Raw genomic sequence first — 20,432 nt, 5'->3', positions numbered from 1 at the left:
GTCCTCACTAATGCCGAGCCTACTGCCTGCTCGGTCGAAGATAAGTAAATACAGAGCGGCTCACCCACAGCTGGCTTGGCTAGCACAGGCAGAGAGTTCAAGTACGTCTTCAGCTCTTCGAACGCCCGATCGTATTCTTCATCCCAATGAAACTTGGTGGCCTTGCGCAAGATTTTGAAAAACGGGAGACTCCGATAGGCCGTCTTCGAGATGAATCTGGACAATGCTGTTATTCAACCGGTCAAGCGTTGTACTTCCCTCAGATATCTTGGGGGCGGCATATCTTGTAGAGCTTTCACCTTGCTGGGATTTGCCTCGATGCCCCGCTCGGTCACTATGTAGCCTAAGAAACGTCCGCCTTTTGCTCCGAATAGACACTTCTGAGGGTTCAGCTTAACTCCATACTTCCTCAGCGTTCGGAAAGTCTCCTCCATGTCTTTAAAGAGATCAGCCGCTCGGACAGTCTTGATGAGAATATCATCCACGTATACTTCCAGATTGCGTCCGATCTGCTCCTTGAACACTTTGTTCATCAAGCGCTGGTAGATTGCCCCCGCGTTCTTCAGTCCGAACGGCATCACATTGTAGCAGTATGTGCCATCGGCTGTAACGAAGCTAACCTTCTCTTGATCTTCTCGGGCGAGCGGCACTTGGTGGTAGCCCTGATAGGCGTCGAGCATGCATATCAACTCGCAGCCAGCTGTGGAGTCCACCAGTTGATCGATCCGAGGCAGAGGATAAAAATCCTTCGGGCACGCTTTGTTGAGATCCCGAAAATCTATGCACACTCTCCACTTGTTGCCTGGCTTGGAGACTAATACTACGTTCGCCAGCCAGCTCGGGAACTAGACCTCGCGTATATGGTCGGCCTCCAGGAGCTTCTCAACCTCCGCTCGGATGATGGCATTTTGTTCAGCGCTGAAATCCCTTTTTCTTTGCTTCACCGGCCGAGCGTCCGGTCAGACATGGAGCTCGTGCTGCGCTATACTTGGCAAAATTCCGGGCAGCTCGTGTGTCGACCAAACGAAGACATCACAGTTTCTTTGGAGGCATTTGATCACTTCCTCTTTCTGGCTCGCCTCCAGGTCGGCCGCAATGAAGGTGGTGGCCTCCGATCGGGTTGGGTGAATCTGCTCTTCCTCTTTTTCTTCATACACCAAAGAGGGTGGTTTCTCAGTTATAGCGTTTACCTCGATCCGTGGCACCTTCCGAGCGGAATTTAGTTCAGCTCGGACCATCTCGACGTAGCATCGCCGAGCTGCCAGCTGGTCTCCTCGTACTTCTCCCACTTTATCTTCCACCGGGAACTTGATTTTCTGGTGGAAGGTGTAGACGGCCGCTAGGAACTTACTGAGCGCCGGTCGCCCCAAGATAACGTTGTATGCTGAGGGAGAGTCGACCACGATGAAGTTTGCTGTCCTCGTCCTTCTGAGCGGCTCTTCTCCAAGTCCCTGAGCCCGAAGCTGATTTTGGGTCCGCTCGCCCTTTCCTGGCTGCAGCCGATCGCATGGATCTGAAGATGTCTAACGCTCGCCTTCCTTGCTCTGTTGGAGTCGCCTCCGGTTAGCCCGCCAGCAATAATGTTGATTTTGCCTCGGGAAGTATTGCTTCTATTTTCTTCCTCCCGAGTGGACGGTCTCGACCGCTCCCTAGACATACGGGGATTTTCCTCACGCCTCGGAGTATGACGCCGCTCGGGCATCTGTCTTTGTCGCCTGTCAGATATCATCCGATCGGCTTCACGATGTTGTTGTCGCCTGTCGGATGATGGTGATCGATGGTGACCGCCCTGGGGCACGGGATGAGCAATCAGGGGAAGGCTTCGGCAGTCTCTTGTGTTATGCGTGTCTGTCCAGTGGAATGAGCGGAATATGGGGGGTCCATTTCTTCTTTGGTTTAGGCCGTTCGGCAACTACCTCTTGGACATGGGACCTTGCATGGTGCGAGCGGATTGCTTCGTCCCGCGGTCCTCTGGGCGGCTCCTGGCGAGTGACAGGCTCCCGCTCGGAAAGTGCTGGTCGCTCCGTTGGAACTTCTTTCCTTCGAGCCACCTGGGCTTCTTCCACATTAATGTATTCATTGGCCCGGTGTAACATGTGATCGTAGTCTCGGGGCGGCTTCCGAATGAGCGAACGGAAGAAGTCACCGTCCACGAGGCCTTGCGTAAATGCGTTCATCATTGTCTCTGAGGTGGCCGTTGGAATGTCCATGGCCACCTGGTTGAATCGCTGGATATAAGCTCTGAGCGGCTCTCTGGGCTCTTGCTTGATGGCGAACAGGCTGACACTTGTCTTCTGATAACGCCGATTGCTTGCAAAGTGGTGGAGGAAGGCCGTGCGGAAGTCTTTGAAACTTGTGATGAATCCGTCTGGCAGCCTCCGAAACCACCGTTGAGCCGATCCCGAGAGGGTGGTAAGGAAAACCCGACACTTCACTCCATCTGTGTATTGATGAAGAGTAGCGGTGTTGTCAAACTTACCCAAATGATCGTCCGGGTCGGTGGTTCCGTTGTATTCACCGATCACCGGGGGCACATAGTGCTTTGGTAGAGGGTCCCATAGGATGGCCTCTGAGAATTGACGGTTGACCCGCTCGGGAGAGGCGTCCGCTCGGGGGGGCCTTGCCTTTTCTGTTGTCTCATATTGGTATTTCATCTGATGAAGATCCTCGATCATGATTTACTGCTGCAGCTTCAAGAGGCGTGTGGAATAGGGCCCGATGAAATGGAACTGTGGCCTGCGGTGATTCTGCTCAGCCCCCTGATGCTGATGTCGCTTGCTGCTCAATCCGCTCGGCTTGCGACTTCTGCCTTTGTTGTTCCACAAGCTTAGTTGCTCGTGCTTCGATTAGAGCGTCGAGTTCCTCTGTTGAGAGCATCACCGAGTGCGGTCGTCCATCTTCGTCCATTGCTTCCGATCGGATGCAGGAGCGTTCCCACAGACGGTGCCAAATTGATCCTGTCCGAACGATGAATCAACAGACGCTGGGCACGTGGCGCTCTCCGAACTGATGACGTGGATCTCCGACCGGTCGTACGGACCTCCGGCGAACCTGCAAGGAAGTCGGGCCGGGAAGGGGTTCCCGGCGACGACCCTCCGATGCTCAAGTCAGGCAAGTGGACAACAAAGAAGTGGCTCTCAATCTCAAAGAATGCGTACCTCCAGTGAAGTGTGAGGCCCTTTATATAGAGCTGTGAAGAGGCTCATGCACACATACCGAGACGAGTACGTGTCCTCAACCCATACCTCAGCATGGGCTTGTCAGAAGAGCTTACCTGATACCATACTGCTATAGTCCGAGCACACCTCTGATGGGACAGCGGAACCCTATGTCATAAGATCCTGCGTATGGCCTTATCGTCGGACATGCCCGCTGTCAGAAGATGTTCCCTTGTCCTTTTCTCCTTTTACCCCATGCCGAGCATCCGGCCGGTCGGCATGTTCCCTCACGTCCGGCCGGTTGTATGTGCTGGTCCGCTCGGGCGATTCCTGGTCGTGTGCTCTGTGGACTGTTCACAGTGTTGCTATTTTATGTCTTCGGCAGAGCGGGCTACCCGATCGGCCCGGTGACCTTGTTGCCCATGAACGTCGGAGACCCGACTCCCCGTCGGGCCGTTTTTAATAATGAACAAGGGCAAGAACCAAGCACTGACCGGAGCACAAAAATCGCACAATACCAGAACCGACTGGAAGGGAAACTCAGGTGGAAAGAGGAAACAGTGGAATAAAACGAAAGGTGGTCCGGCCAATAAGCAGACCAAGTACCCTCAGTGTGCCACATGTGGGAAGATGCATTCTGGAGTATGTCGTCTGAGCACCAGAAAGTGCTACAACTGCGGAAAGGAAGGTCATTTGATAAGAGATTGCCCTACTCAGCCTCAGGCACCACCTTCGCAGAACTTCCAGAACAGGAGTGCCCCCGCACAGCTTCACCAGATGCAAGCTGCCATAGAAGGGACTTCAATCAGCCAAGGAAGAGTGGAAGCACCTCCCACTATGACCAATGCCAGAATCTACTCACATACCCAGGAAGACGTGGCGAACGCCTCTACTGTTGTCACAGGTCAGCTACTTATTTACAATCAGTATGCTGTAGTATTATTTGATACCGGGGCAACACACTCGTTCGTCTCAACACCTTTTATGAAGAAGCTAGATATACCACTCCGAACTCTAGAGGGCACATTCTTAACAACCTTACCATCCGGGGAGATTATGCCATCGGACCACATGCTGCAAGCAGTACTCATCTGGATCGCAAACAGAGAACTCTACTACAATCTGATAGTACTTGATATGCAGGATTATGACATAATTTTGGGCATGGATTTCCTTAGCAAGTACGCCGCTTCAATCGAGTGCCGCAAAAGAAAAGTGATTTTTCGACCCGAAAATGAACCAGAGTTTGAATTTTACTGGGAATCAAAAGGAACGGAGAAGTTATTGTCATCTATTAAAGCACAAAAGATGTTAGATAAAGGATGTATGGGATTTCTAGCACACGTGGTTGATACCAATCAAGTCAAAGACCCGAAGTTAGAAGACGTCAGAGTAGTATGCAACTATCCAAAAGTATTTCCTGATGAACTACCAGGGTTGGCCCCTGACAAAGAGATAGAATTCGGAATCGAATTGATTCCTGGTACTCAGCCGATTTCAAAAGCACCTTATCGTATGGCTCCGGCTGAATTAAAGGAACTTCAGGAACAGTTATCCGAATTACTCGACAAGGGACTTATTCGTCCTAGTCACTCTCCATGGGGAGCTCCAGTGCTATTCGTAAAGAAGAAGGATGGGTCTATGCGAATGTGTATAGACTACCGAGCGCTGAATAATGTGACGATCAAGAATCGGTACCCACTCCCACGGATCAATGACCTGTTTGATCAACTGAAGGGTGCGACTGTTTTCTCAAAGATAGATCTACGATCCGGTTATCATCAAGTGAAGGTGAAACCAGATGATATACCAAAAACGGCATTTCGAACCCGATATGGACACTATGAGTTCATAGTTATGCCTTTCGGAGTAACCAACGCTCCTGCAGTATTTATGGACCTGATGAATCGAGTATTTACGGCATATCTTGATAAATTTGTGATCGTCTTCATTGACGATATACTTATCTACTCGAGAACTCCAGAAGAACATGCCGAACACCTGAATACTGTACTACAGATCCTTCAAGAGAAACAACCAAATGCGAGTTTTGGCTTGACCGGGTAATATTTCTAGGTCATGTCATCTCCAAAGATGGAGTTATGGTGGATCCAAGTAAAATCGAAGCTGTGAATAGCTGGAATCGACCAAAGAATGCCAGCGAAGTCAGGAGTTTTCTCGGACTAGCAGGTTATTACAGGAAATTTGTAGAGAATTTCTCCAAAATTGCAGCCCCTATGACAGCCCTCACCAAGAAAAATACAAAGTATGAATGGACAGAAGCCTGCGAGAAGAGTTTCGTAGAATTAAAAAGGAGACTGACCAGTGCTACGATTCTTACTCTTCCGGAAACCAACAGAGGCTTCGATATGTACAGCGATGCTTCCATCACAGGACTTGGAGCTGTACTCATGCAAGATGGCAAAGTCATTGCCTACGCTTCTAGACAACTTAAAGAACATGAGAAGAATTATCCCATTCATGACTTAGAACTAGCAGCCGTGGTCTTCGCTCTAAAAATATGGAGACATTATTTATATGGAGCTCAGTGTAAGATTTATACCGACCATCAGAGTCTGAAATATTTCTTCACACAAAAAGACCTAAATATGAGACAACGCCGATGGCTCGAGTTAGTTAAAGATTACGACTGCGAGATTCTTTATCACCCAGGGAAGGCGAACAAAGTGGCCGATGCACTCAGCCGAAAGTTCAGTGCCACCTGATGTAACTATTTTAAAGTTTGAGGACGAACTTTTTATGAGGTACGGGGTACTATAATACCCACTAAGCTTGTAAGATAAATATATGAATGTGGGATTTTTCCTTAGAAAAATAATAGGAAGTGAGTTGAAGCAAAAAGAAATAAAATGAAATAAAAAGAAGAGGAGGTCAAGGATTGAACCATGAACCTCTTATATTATATTTCATAGAATTAATTAGTAGAAACCAATTGGGATAGAGAGAAGATGTTGATAACAAAGGAGGGAAACTCATGATAAGGGTGAGAGTAAAAGCTAGCCAAAAGAAGACAAGAAAAGAGCAAGAGAAAGGCAACTTGCCTTCCTCCCATTCTCTCCCTCTTCCTCTTTGTTTTTGCCGAAAATTTAAAGAGGGAATTAAGAGGATTCAATCCCCCTTATTTCATCATGAATGGTAAGAATAAATGAATAAATAAAATAAATAGGAAATAGAAAAAAAAAAGGCTAAGGGAGAAGGAAAGCAAAAATCAATTTTGCTACCTCTTCCCCCTTAACATAAAAGGGAGCAAGAAAAGAGAAGTTTATTTTTCTCTCATTTTCTCTCATTCTTCCTCTCCCTCACCGAAACCATCAGTCCCCTCTCCTCCATCTTCAGCCCCAAAACCAAGGTTTTTCCCCTAAGAAGCCTAAGATACAAGGAGGACTTAGCAAGGGAATCAAGGGAAAGGAACTAGAAGGAGAGGCTACTTCTTCCATCACTATACCTTAGACCCACAAGCGAAAAGGATGTAAGCTTCCCATCACCTGTGGTATAAGGCTTTTTATGTGATTTTCGGATTTTATAAGGATTAGAAAACCTAGGAAAGAATTTAAGAAAAATTCGGCCAAAGAAAGGGTTTTCAAATCTAGGAAGGTTTAAACAAGTCCTTATTCCATGATATTTTTTCTATGCTATGTAGGAAGGATTTTCTTCATGTTTTTATACCTAAATGATGCTTGATCAGAGGAGTACCTAACCCTAGAATTTCGGCCAAAAATATTTTAAAGAGGTTAGGAAAAATATTGTGTAACCAAACTAGTGCAAGATTCTCTCCATGAACTATTAAGGATCTTTTATTGGTTTTCTTGCTTAAAAGTTACTTGGAACCAAAAGAAATCCATTTATATGTTTCGGACAAGGAAAAGGGATTAGGGTTAGGAAGACCTTTAAATTTAAGTAACCATGGTTGTATGATAGAATATAGAGTTCTCTTAAAGAATTGCATGTTGAACATTGCTAGAAATTCATGAACTCTTATTTTAGATTTTCGGCTATGATAAGATGGATAGTTTAGAAAAGCTTAAACAAAATTCTAATATGCTCAAGACCTCTGTGATATTATGATATGAAAGTTGTTTAATATTCTTATATTTAAATTGAGAATAGAAAAATTAGTTACATGATATATGACATGTAAGATCATAAGGGTCCTAGCTTGTTTATGAACCAACTTTGTATATGATGTTCTTAGTAATTTTTGCCATGAAACTTACTTAGGTTTTCCATGCTTTAGGCTACTTAAAACCTAGTTTAAAGATTGGTTGGTTTCGGCCATGAGGAAAAATAAAAGAAAAAGGGAAAGAAACCTAGGAAGCCTAAGACACAATTCACATGTATGTTTATTATGCTTGTCTTTATACATGCTATGAAACTTGTATGATTTCTTATGCTTTTAGGCTATTTGAAGCAAGTTTATATACTGTTGAGTTTCGGCCAAGTAGGGTTTAAAAGACCTAGAGGCCTTAGAAATGAAACCAAATGTGTTAAAAGTGCTTCTTATGAAAATAAGATAATGTGTTGATTGTGTCACATGCTTGTATAATTTTTCCATGACCTAAATGGACCATTGTATGTTTCGGCCATGAAGAAATAGATGCCCTAGACACCCTAGAATAAGAATTAAATATGCTTATGTCACTTTACATGGATTATGATAAGTAGAAAGACAAAGTTCTCATGCTATATGCTGTTTAATGACCTAATTGAGGCTAGGGTAAGTTTCGGCCATACATGTTGTATAATGTCTTGTTATGAATTTATACATGAAGTTAGTTCAAGTTCACATGCTTGTATGTTTGTTTTTAGCCCTAATGAACACTTGTTAAAAGTTTGACTATGACATATGTTAAGGGCTTGAAGGACTTAGGAACTAGCTCAATATGCTTACTATGTTACTTGAAAAAAAATGCTATAAATATGGTTTAAGGTTTCCATGCTTTCATGACATTTGGGACCTTGTTTATATACTGATAGGGTTCGGCCACATGAGTTTAAGGACTTGGAGAACTTAGAAACCAAGTAAATCATACTTATAATGCTTCCTATGAAATTCATGTAATGATAATTTAGGTTTCACATGCTTGGAGGTTGTTTTTACCTAAATTGAGACCTAAGGGGGTTCGGCCATGATAGAAACCCAAGGGTTTAGGAAGCTTAGAACCTAAGTTAACTATGTTACCATGTTTCTTATGATAGTATAATCACATGATACACCCTTATGCTTAACCATGTATGCTTGTGATTTATACCTTTTTATGATATGATATGTGGATAGAGATATGCATGTTTTAATGATATGTTATGTGCTTAGAAATATGCATGCTTTAATGATATGCTATGTGCTTAGAATATGCATACTTTTATGATATGCTATGTGAGTAGAAATATGCATGCTTTAATGATATGCTATGTGCTTGGAATATGCTTGTTTTTATGATATGCTATGTGGATAGAAATATGCATGCTTTCTTAAGACATGATGTATGCCTAAGTGATGCATACTTTCTCAAGACATGATGTATGCCTAAGTGATGCATACTTTTTATGATATAATGTATGCCTAAGTGATGCATACTTTTATGACATAATGTATGCCTAAGTGATGCATACTTTTATGCTATGCTATGTGACTAAATGATGCATTTTTATACATGCTACTTTACTTTGTAAGGCTTGTACCAAGGGTGGACTCCTAATCAGTCTATAGGCCTTGCTTTGTGATCTAGGCTAATAAGGGATGGGCTCCTTAGTACGCCCCTAAGCCTTGCTTTGTGATCTAGGCTAATAAGGGATGGGCTCCTTAGTACGTTCCTAGGCCTTGCTTTGTGATCTAGGCTGATAAGGGATGGACTCTTTAAGTATGCCCCTAGGCCATGCTTTGTGATCTTGACCTAGTTCCTAGTATGATTCAAGACTTGCTACCTTGGATAGACTTAGGACGCGCGCATTTATGTTATGTATGTATGGTACAAGCCGGAGCCCTGAATATGTTGATATTATGTTCAAGTATATATGTAAGAAGAAATAGTTTTAAAGATCATGAAACATACACATGTTTTTCGGATACATGTTTTAAAAATCATATTGCATATACTTTATGATCATGTTGTGATAATGCTATGATTTATGATATGCCATGATTAGATATGACTATGATATGTTTCATGCTATGCTTTAAGAGATTAGATGTCATGATTAGATATGATTATGTTATATTTCATGCTATGCTTTAAGAGATGATATGCCATGACTAATTATGATTTTGTTATGTTGCATGATATGCTTAAAGAGTATGATATGTTATGTCATGACTAGGTGAGATCATGCTATGTTGATATATTCTTTGATTATGTAATGATTTTTGGTTTTAGTGAGTTGGAAAGGAATTTACTGAGCCATGAGTGCTCATAGCTTACTTTCCTTGTACCACAGATAAAGGAAAAAGCTGGATAAGCTAAAGGAGCAGCAGGAGAGGCAAAGAGATGTGTGTGGCAGTGGCTAGGCAACCAAATAAGAACCTGCTTTAAGAACTTTTAGGAATTACACTTTGGTTTCATAAATTGTAGTACTACATGGTTGACTTGATGTTATGTTTTTATTTAACTTGTTATCATGTTATGGAAACCATATTAGTGTAGTTCGGTTTTTTTTAAACCAAGAAAAATGATTTTATGTCTTCCGCTGTAATATGTACGTTGAGTATCGTAGCCCCGTCCCTTAGGGTTAGCAGGGAGGGCGGGCGTTACATAAACATGGTATCTAGTATCTGCTAAATATCATAGATGGCAAAGAGAGACGGTATAGACGCTCATTTCTAATCAGAGTCCTGCAATAAGATGTACAGTTTAGCTAAATCCCATCATGTATCAGCTAGCTAAACTAAATCCAAATCCAATTAGGAAACCATGATCAACATGATTATTAATTATCCTTAATTAATGATTAACTTCAATTACTTTCATCCATGAATCCTTTAATCTTCCAATCATAATCTACAATCCATTAATCAATCCAATACAACATAATCAATTTCTATAATCAATTAACCAATCATTCAATCCAAGATCTTCCCAAATCAACTACTAACCATAATAGAGAAATGAATGAACCAAACTTACCCAATCTGAATGCACCGCTGCTGACTTACAATTAGATAACTCCACTGCCGGTAGTTATAGCCGAAACTAATTGAAGTTGCTGTCCTCCAAAACAGATACTGTAAGATATGCAAATTTATTAATAAGTGAGATTGGAGAAGTAGCCTTATGAAATTTTCTAAAATTTTTATAATTTTTTTTTTATTTAAATGGATCACATATGACACGTTTAAGGGGATAAGATTATTAGGCAGGAGAAAGCCTGTTTGGAATAACCATTAAGAGGGAGTTGATTCAGGAGTGGACTTAGAGCTTAATTAAGTTAACCTAGGTATAAAGGCTAATGCTATAGTACCCTAGCCTACCCTAGCCTTAAAATGTTGTGCTCTCCCTGTCTTCTCTGCAATTTCCTTCCTTCCTCATTCGAGCACTGCGATCGCGTGTTCCACTCGATCACTGATTTCTTCCTTCTCCCCTTAGCATTCCTCACGAGGATCTACCATCGGAGCTTCGAGAGGGAGCCAACCTCACCCGACCATCCTCTTTCCCTGATTTCTGTGAGCTTCAACGCCGAGCCTTCCATCTCTTTTCCGTCACCGCACTGATTTCCTTCATCAAAGAGAAGTTGTGGCCACCGATGCTAGATCTCGGCCAATGCTAGCTAATTGAGGGTCAGTAGTATTCTCGGTACTCTGCCTCACATATCGATCTTTCTTTCCACTTGATCGCTGGGAGTATTCGGCTTCCTAGTCACAAAATTATAAGTAGAAGTTAACCCTAGCACAAGTTTTGGGTATCTGATCCTTATGTAGTGTGGATCTGGGGGTTTTGATTTTGAAGGTAGAGGATTTGCTTGGTTTTGGCCACCATATCACTGTTTGTTGGAATTGACGAATCCATGCCATCACGAGTCGCTGAAGAAGAAGAGGTAACAAGAGTAATTTGTTAACTAGAATTGAGTAAATTACAGATTGTTGGATGGTTTTCTTTACCTGGTAATGTGGATGCTTAGCTACTGGTTAACCAATGGAAGTATGTGGATGGATTGTTGAAATTGTATTGGTAACAGATTAGGTGTTTTAATTAGTGCTATTGTGTTTGAGTGAAATCAAGAGGTGAATTATAATTGAACTTAATCTAAAATGATTATGGAATGTTAGGGTTATTCCATTCTAAGCAATTATGGAAGGATTAAGGGTTAGTAAGGATTCATGTGAGCTGAGCATTTGGATTATTTAAGTTGGGGTGGGAGAAATAGTTATAATTTAATCAATAGAAGGAAAAATTAACCAAGACTAGCTAATGCGCTAAAGATAGCTATTTATTTTGGTACATAATTCATACATTTGTAGTATATATAATTTGATACTTTATATATATGATGCAGGAACTTGATTAGTGACGAGCAGCGTGACGTGAGGGGTTCTTTCAGAGACGAATTCTATAAAGGCGGGTATTTCTTCCTTGGTCTCTTTAGTTTCTTTGAACTTAGTGCATGGTTATTTCTGATTAATGGTGTAGGTTACTTTACCTTAAATTTATCCATATTGTTATCCTACTTGATACTTGTGCTTGACCTATGAGATGATCTATTCATTTCATTTACAGTCTTAACTTTTGGATATCTATACTCTATTGTGTATATACATGTAGAGTATGTATTATAGGTGATATCTTACCGATTGAGTTAACATGTTGACTATGCATATGATGTTGAGTGTACATGTAATGCCCAAAAATTCTCAAAAGACTTTTATAAATATCCTAGTATTATTCTGGAATTTTAGGATATTTTTACAGAATTTTTAGAGTTGTGGAAGTAGCAAAAAAAAATAGAAACGTAAAATAGCTTAAGCGGGAATTGAACCCGAGACCTAGCGAACTCTATGCCTTATAGGGTGACTCTAGTAACTAAGTGAACCCAGCAGGGTCGTGCTGAAAGAAAAGGGAATCAATTATATTTATGTTAGAGTTGGGCCGAATTACCCACTTAATATAAATAGGAAAATTATTAAGTGGAGAATTGTTTAACGACAATTCTTTTCTCCTCAAACCCTTACACGCCGCCCCCTCTTCCTTCTCTTTTCCTCTTGGCGCACCAAGCCCCAAGGGCTAGGGTTCCATCCCAAAGGATTCAAGAACACTTTCCGGTGACGACTCCAGCACGAGAACGTTCCTCTCCGCGAGAAGGGCACGTAGACGCGAGGAGATCAACAAAGGGATCTTCTCCACCGGAAACTAGCGTTTAGATTTGTAAGAAACTTCGAGCAGGAGGTAAGAAACCCCTCACCTACAGTATAAGTAGCTATTCGCATGTTTTCTGCATTAGTTTAGTTGTGTACAGCTTTTCAGTACGTAGGGTGTGGTTTAATGCACACCAAGTATTTGATAGAATGCTTAAATCAGTAAAATGCTACAGTAGGCATTTTAATAGCTCAATAAATGCAATATAAGCATCTAAAATAGCATATTTAGCCTTGCTTCATCTTATATGGGATTACGGTCCATTGGGTGGGCTCCCACAGTCGCCTCTGGGTTCAGATAACCTAGTTCTAGGTTCAGATAACCTAGTTCTAGGTTCAGATAACCTAGTTCTAGGTTCAGATAACCTAGTAAGAGCAAGATAAGGTATATTAGCTACAAATTAGTATTTTACTTTCAGTGGCATTGTACTGGACTTCAGTTGTCCTTGGGTTGGTCTCCCATAGTCGTCCCTAGGTTTAGATAACCTAGTAACTCTACTAAATTCGGGACTTGCAACCCCGGGTCTAGTTAGAGATGCGCGCACAACAAGTACAGATGTCGGGCCCATCAGCAGCATGATTATGTATTTTCATCTATTTATGATAAATAGCTTTCAAAACTTCACAATATAGTTTATGTGAATACAGAGCAGCTTAGCATCAGTTAGCAGTAGTGTAGCTTAATTTTTATTATAGTTTAGTTCTTATGGATCCACATGATGGTTTATGCTTAGCTATGATTGTCATGTATCGTATGCGATTATGCCATGTTTTAGAATCCATGTTTAGCAATGTTCAGCATATATTTCAAATAGCATGTTTTAAAAGCATAAATTGCATCGTATGCATGTTTTGTGAGGTAGATGGTTTCTTACTAAACTCTCAAGCTTACAGATACTTCTTTTCCTTATACTGCAGATAAAGGTAAAGGAAAGATGGACTAGCGGAGGTTGGAGGTCAATGCTACGAAGATGTGTGTGGGCAGGAACTTGGAATGAAGACCCTTGGGAACTAGCAAATTATAGAATTAGAACCTTTTGTTTTTTTTATATTTATGCACTTTTGGGATGTTTAAGAATTCTGAATTGTGAAACCATGCTTATGACATGCCTAGGACACTAACTAGCTTATTGATGAGTAGTAAATCATGCATAATGTTAGTGAAGACCTATTGCCATGTTCTCTAGGCATTTTAGGTTTATTATATGGAGTTGTGTATGATCGAGCTCTGAAATCAGAGTTCTGCAGCGAAATCAGAAACTCCAATCGATCGACCGATCAATTGGAGGGACCTCAATCGATCGGTTGATCGATTGAGAGCTTATTTTCGCGAACAGTAAGCTCTGGAATCGATCACTGGATCGATCGGGGAATTAGCCTCGCGAACAGAGAGCTTCTGAATCGATTGTTGGATCGATTGGTATAGCTAGATCGATCAGTCGATCGATCCATAACTTCTTTCGTGCACAGTAGCACGCTGAATCGATCACTGGATCGATTAGTCATAGCTAGATCGATCAGCCGATCGATCCATAAATTCTTCCGTGCACAGTAGCACGCTGAATCGATCAGTGGATCGATCAGATGACTCCAATCGATCAGCCGATCGATTGGAGTGTCTGATTTCAGCTAGAAGGGTCTCAATTCAGTCTTTTGAGCAAATAGAAAGTATGGGTTCCTTCCCTAGTGTATGTATGTCAATGGAAAGGTCTTTGAACCTAATCTTACAGGCTGTAATAGTCATTAGCAGAGTAAGATTTTATTCAGCACAGATTTCTGCACCTTATAGTTTAGCACAGCATAATGTAACGGTCCAGTCTCGCAGTCATAGACCAGTAGGAGGTGGGTCGTTACAGTACACGTGTGGTATGTGCCGAGTTATTATTATGTTGATCATGCATTACATGTTGTAGGGGGGTGTATGTGTATGATGTGTTCTACTAGAGTTACTTTTGTGATTGAGGTGTTGCATTGATGGTGATTGTGTCGGTATCATGATTCATTACTTCATATCATCATTGCACTATATGATGACGACCATTGTCTCCCTTGTGGTGTGAGAGAGTCATCAGTCATTTTTAGTGTCGCACACTGAGCCACTCATAGGTAGTGGTAGTTGGAGTAGTTGCTGCTTTTCCTGTCGTGCCACTCGGTCACTAGGCGTTGTGATATCCGGCGTTGTGAGCAGTCAAGGACCCCATTGCTATGTAGTTAGCTAACTACTTAGCGCACTGTCGCCTTGGCCACTCGAGAGTAGTGTTTTGGTGGAGGGTTGTACAGTTGTCATTATCCCAACCCCTCAACCACACAGGGGTCATAGCAGGTGGAGGGATGGCGAAAGAACACCATATGGCATGCATGCACATTTGTATATGATGCGCTGTGCATCTTGTGGAGATATATTTACATACATGTCTAGTAGATACTAGCTACATGTGATTGTGATATGTTGCACTTGTTTGAGCTATGATTATTGCATATGGTTGTCATGCTTCATACATGTCATCTATTATATATGTATATGTTGTCGGTTATATTGCACAGGTATTACGAGTGGATATGTTGTTGATCCTTGGTGAGTTTACTGATCTTTATACTGTATGTGTTGATTCTAGATTGGATATGTGCATTTACTAGGTCATTTTAGATCTTAACCTTATGTGTTAGATCAAGTTTGGGTAAGTGTACTCATTATGTCAATTATGGTTATGTGCATTGATTATATGGTATTTGATCATGTTCTTATTTTCCTACTGAGACTGTATATTTTGATCTCCATATTTTTATATAGACCATACACTATCTTATTTATTACTCGCTGAGCGACCCGCACTCACCACTGCATATTTGTGTTGTCTTTTTCCTCAGGTAGCAAGTAGTGATTAAGGAGCCGCTTGGAGTATCTTGTCTGTCGATCCCACGTCATGTCGAAGAATGATTTTTTACTTTACTTTATGCATTTATAGTTTTTCGTTGGATTGATATACTTGGCATTGTAATAAATTTTATTGTGAACTTGGTGTTTGGCCTTATGGCTACTTTTGAGATTTCTGATGGTTGTTATGTAAAGCCTAATCGACTAGCAGTGTGTCATTTTAGTTTATGGGGTTTTCATTTCATTTTTCACTGTATTTTTAGTACAGCCGTGTCGGTTGTTTATTATATAACTGCGTGATTGTGATTATTTTATTCTGGCCGAGTGGGTTGTGTATATAACTGCATGGTTATGTATGTTCCAGCCGTGTAGGTTGTTGATTATAGCTTGTGAGTAGTCATGTGCAATGTATATATGATTCATATTGTTATAGATACAGGGGAGATGTTGTCCGTTTGTCAGGCAAGGACTTCTCTAGGCGTGATAGATACCCCCAAATCAGGAGAGGAGAGATCGGAAAGAGGAAAGGGGGGTGTCGGCATAGTGAGAAAGAGGAATAGGAGTAATAATTAGGGTGTATATATTAAACTTTAGATTAATTAATCTAACAACTCCTAACTTAATTGGAATATCTAAACAGGCTTCCTCCTAGTCCAATGGCTGTTTAAATCCAAAAAAATTCTAAAATTCTAGAAAATTCTAATAAGGATATTATTCCAATAACACAATATTTAATTACCGGATCTCACAATTGTAGCCTAGATCTCGATCCTGAATATATCCAAGTCGGGAGAGTTTGGGCCCTGAAAAAGACATTTACAACAATAAAAAAAGAGAGACTGTGGCCGTTGAAAAAGAAAATAAGGAAACTACAACTAGTCCCGGAGCAGTGGAACAGACAAGACATTTGTGAGACATCTTTAGTCACAACTTGGGGTACAGGTGGAACATGCTCAATTCCAATTAGAGTGTATGCAATTTGGGAGAGCTCTTTTAGATGAACAGCAAGCTCAACTAACAAGGATCCCAACTAAAGAGAAGGTCAAGAGTGCCCTATTCAGCATAGACGATATGAAAAACACCTAGACCAGATGGGTACAACTCAAAATTTTTCAAGCAATCATGAGATACAGTTAAGGATGATTTCACCTCAGCCATAATTATTTTCTACTGGCTAATTACTAAAAATATAGAATCACACTCTGATTGGCCTAATACCAAAAATAGCATATGTAAACAAGGTGCAAGGCTATAGGCCAATCTCTTGGTGCAAGACTATAGGCTCATCTCCTGCTGTACAGTATTCAACAAAGTGATCTCCAAGCTCCTGGCTAGTAGACTGATAGATGCCACAGATCATCTTCTTCACCCTACAGAGGTAGCATTTGTCAAAGGGCGCATCATATCAAACAAGATCCACTTGGCACAAGAATAATGAGACATTACACCAAAAAGTGAATCTCTCCGAGATGTACACTAAAAGTGGATCTAGATAAGATCTTCGACTCATTGCACTGGGTCTTCTTTAGGATGTCCTAGCAACATTATAGTGTCCTGACATTTAAATCACATGGATCAAAGAATGCATCACCACCACCTCCTTCTATGTAGTGATAAATGGCAACATGCATGGCTTCTTCTGAGGTGGTAGAGGACTTAGGTAGCTGATCCTCTCTCCCCATACCTGTTCGACCTATGCATGGTGTATCTTTTCCTTTTCCTTGTCCAACATACCATTAGATCATATTTTCATTTCCATCCCAAGTGTGAGCATCTGAGGATAGCACACTTGATGTATGCAGATGACCTTCTACTACTATCTTGAGGGGGCGTGTCTTCACTTACTTAGTTAGTTGGCTACTTATCATAGTTTGGCCAAATGGTCGATCTTACAACCAACCTAGCTAAGTTCATAATCTATATGGTAGGGATAAATACTCTCACACAGGAATAGTTAATGACCATCACGGGCTTCTAGATAGGAGATATGTCTTTTAGATACATGGGGATTCCTATAGCCTCCTAAAAACTAAAAATCTCTTACTGCAGATAGACTCTCTCACACGGAGGATCAACTCTTGGCCCATTCTTACATTATCTTGTGCAGGGAAAATACAGCTCATATCATCAATTCTGGAGAGGATGGAGTGTTATTGGATGTCCATTCTACCTCTACCCCAGGGAGTTATCGACCTCATTTATAGTATCTGTAGATCCTTTATGTGAACAACTAAGGGACCCTTATAGCATGGTCAGAGCTAGTTTGACCCAAGCAGAAAGGTGGTTGTCACTTGAGAGACTTACGAGTATGGAACCTCAGACTATTAGCAAAGGTTCTATAGCGAGTACAAAACAAGTACAACACACTATAAATAAGATAAGTGCACCATACAAACTTATAGTGAGTGGGGATATTGGGGTGGCATGTTAAACATGCGTACTCCCCACTTATCAAGCAGCTAGTGCACATTCAAGGCAATATTCTTGCCATGGAAGGTAGCCTAGAGGTTGCAGGATAGATTCTTTCTGACTGGTTCAGTCAGAAGAAGGGAGGTGTCAAGAGGGCTTATAAATATTTCAGAGACTCTAGAGCCAAGAAGCATTAGGTCAAGATTGCGTGGCAGAAATACGTCTAGTCGAGTCATGATTTCATAGTATGGTTGTTGGCCCATGGGAGACTCCCGGTACTAGCTCAATAGGATTACTTGGAGCATAGACGATGCACCATCTACCGACATGAAAAGAGACATTGGATCATATCTTCTTTAGATGTGAGCTGATCAGTTAAGTATCGAGGTATATCAGAGTGTGGCTGCAGATGCAGCTTTAGATGGCCACGTATCGGCACATGCTATGGACATTTAGGCAGCAATTTCAAGGGATCTCCTCCCTAACCAGGGCTCACCATCTTGTCATGTCAGCGATGGTTCATCATATTTGATTGGCAAAGAATCATAATATGTTTGAGGGGATGTGGTTTAATAACAAGCTGGTTTTTAGGAAGATACAAGTAATATCTTTAAGGAATTGGACGTATACTCCAATCAGGTGCTTAAGCAAGGTTGATACATTCTTGCCATGCATTTTTTTGGACACCGGCATGCTTCACATACCTTTAGCATACATTCTCATAGATTGATCCTACTTGGGAACATACATTTTAGCATACATATTGATTAGTACAATGAGGACGTGCATTTTGTTATCGCTTGAGTGTAGGGATCGGTTAATCACTTAGTGAGAGTGTAGGGCTCATTTGAATATGCATTTTAAGCTCATAGTCATCATACATGCAGATAGGGTACCATCAGGCCCACTGAGGAGTAAAGGGATGACATCTAGCATTTGCATGGAGTTTTGTGAGGTCTCTATCCACTATCCACACCAGACATTTTGGTACGCCACATAGGGTCTACCGATAATACACATTCTCTCTATTACATAATATATAGAACTGGGGCACTACTCTAGCTGACACCTCATAAAGCTAGAGTATAACCTCAATAAAAAAATTAAAATAAAAAAAAATTATACTAATACCTAATTCAGAGTTTGTAGTGGCATGAGACAACATATAGAGGGGCCCGAGATATGACATCACGCTACACAATCACAACGGAAGGATGCCTCCCCATTAGATACACCCAGATGCAAATGCTTCGAATGCGGTGACACCTCTTCAAAGCTAGTTGGAGTGGGCATGCAAATGGACTACTAGATCAGGATGCAGATGGGATGCAGGACACCTCGAGGAACATCGAGACGACATGGATGGAGCTTTACTAGAGACTACCACATGTATGGAGAGTGTCGTGTGAGTGAGGAGAGTGAAGAGGGGAGGATACATCAAAGGGAGATATGATGGGGAAGGTGAGGATTGTATATGGGAGAGACAATGTGAGGTAACAGTGATGTACAGATGAATAGATCCACCTTGGAATGATCTATCTAGTCCGTAGAAAATAGCTTACGATAAAGACATTGTAAATCCATTTATGACTTGGATTTTGCCAAAAAAACCTATGAGGGTGAATAAACTAACCAAAAAGGTCTATCTAGTCTATAACACACGGCTCGTAGTAAAGACACTCTGAATTCGTTCATGGTTGGGGTTTGCCAAAAAAAAAATTCAAGAGGGTGAATACACTCATCATAAAGGTGTATCTAATCTGCAGTAAATGGCTCACGGTAAAGATACGTCAAATCCGTTGATGCTGGTCACTTGCTAAAAGTGACTCCAGGGGCTTGGAGACGAGACATCAAATAATCCTAAGCTCATGAAAACAAGAGGAGGTTTGACAAAGATGATGTGAAGCCATAGGCAACTCATGGACACTGGGTGGAGATGGAAATTGATTATGCTGGGCTATAGGCAGTATGGACAATGACAAACTACATGGCGGATGGTTTATGTCACATGATGATGGACGATATTGATCAATACCTCATCTTCGATGTCTCATATGGAGGATAAGTAGATGATCGACATGTAATACACAGAGATAGATGGTACTCGAGTGAGCACATATATGTTATCATGATTTTCTTTCCAGATCTAATAGTTCGTCGGACATGGCATAAGGGTCTCCATGGTTATTTTTGTATGATTATGCACATTTTGATAATATATATTTATTTAATCTTTCATTAAAAAAAGAGACAGAGAGAGCGTTATATGCACTCAAACTTGATGTGCAATTTTGAGGAGACCCCGTCACTATCTTGGAGATAATAACTTGATCCCTCGACTTCTAAGTATCCACAAAGTTGAGAAGAGAAGAGTAATATCGATTCCTTAAAGAAAGATAGTAGCCTGATCCAAGTGAGAAAATAGCTTGATCCCTCAACTCTTGAATACCCACGAAGTCAGGGAGAAAAAATAATATGCTCGATCCATCTAAAAAATTACTCGATCCCGCTGAGGGAGAAAATAACTCGATCCATCGGCTCCCAAATATCCGTAGAAGTCGGAGAGAGAATAACCCGATCCCTACCCCCAAATACCTACGGAGCCGAAGAGAGAAAATGATATGATAAT

Source organism: Zingiber officinale, chromosome 1A (assembly GCF_018446385.1).
Source record: "Zingiber officinale cultivar Zhangliang chromosome 1A, Zo_v1.1, whole genome shotgun sequence".
Taxonomy (NCBI): domain Eukaryota; kingdom Viridiplantae; phylum Streptophyta; class Magnoliopsida; order Zingiberales; family Zingiberaceae; genus Zingiber; species Zingiber officinale.
The sequence above is the reverse complement of the archived record's forward strand: the minus strand, read 5'-3'. Positions refer to the sequence as shown.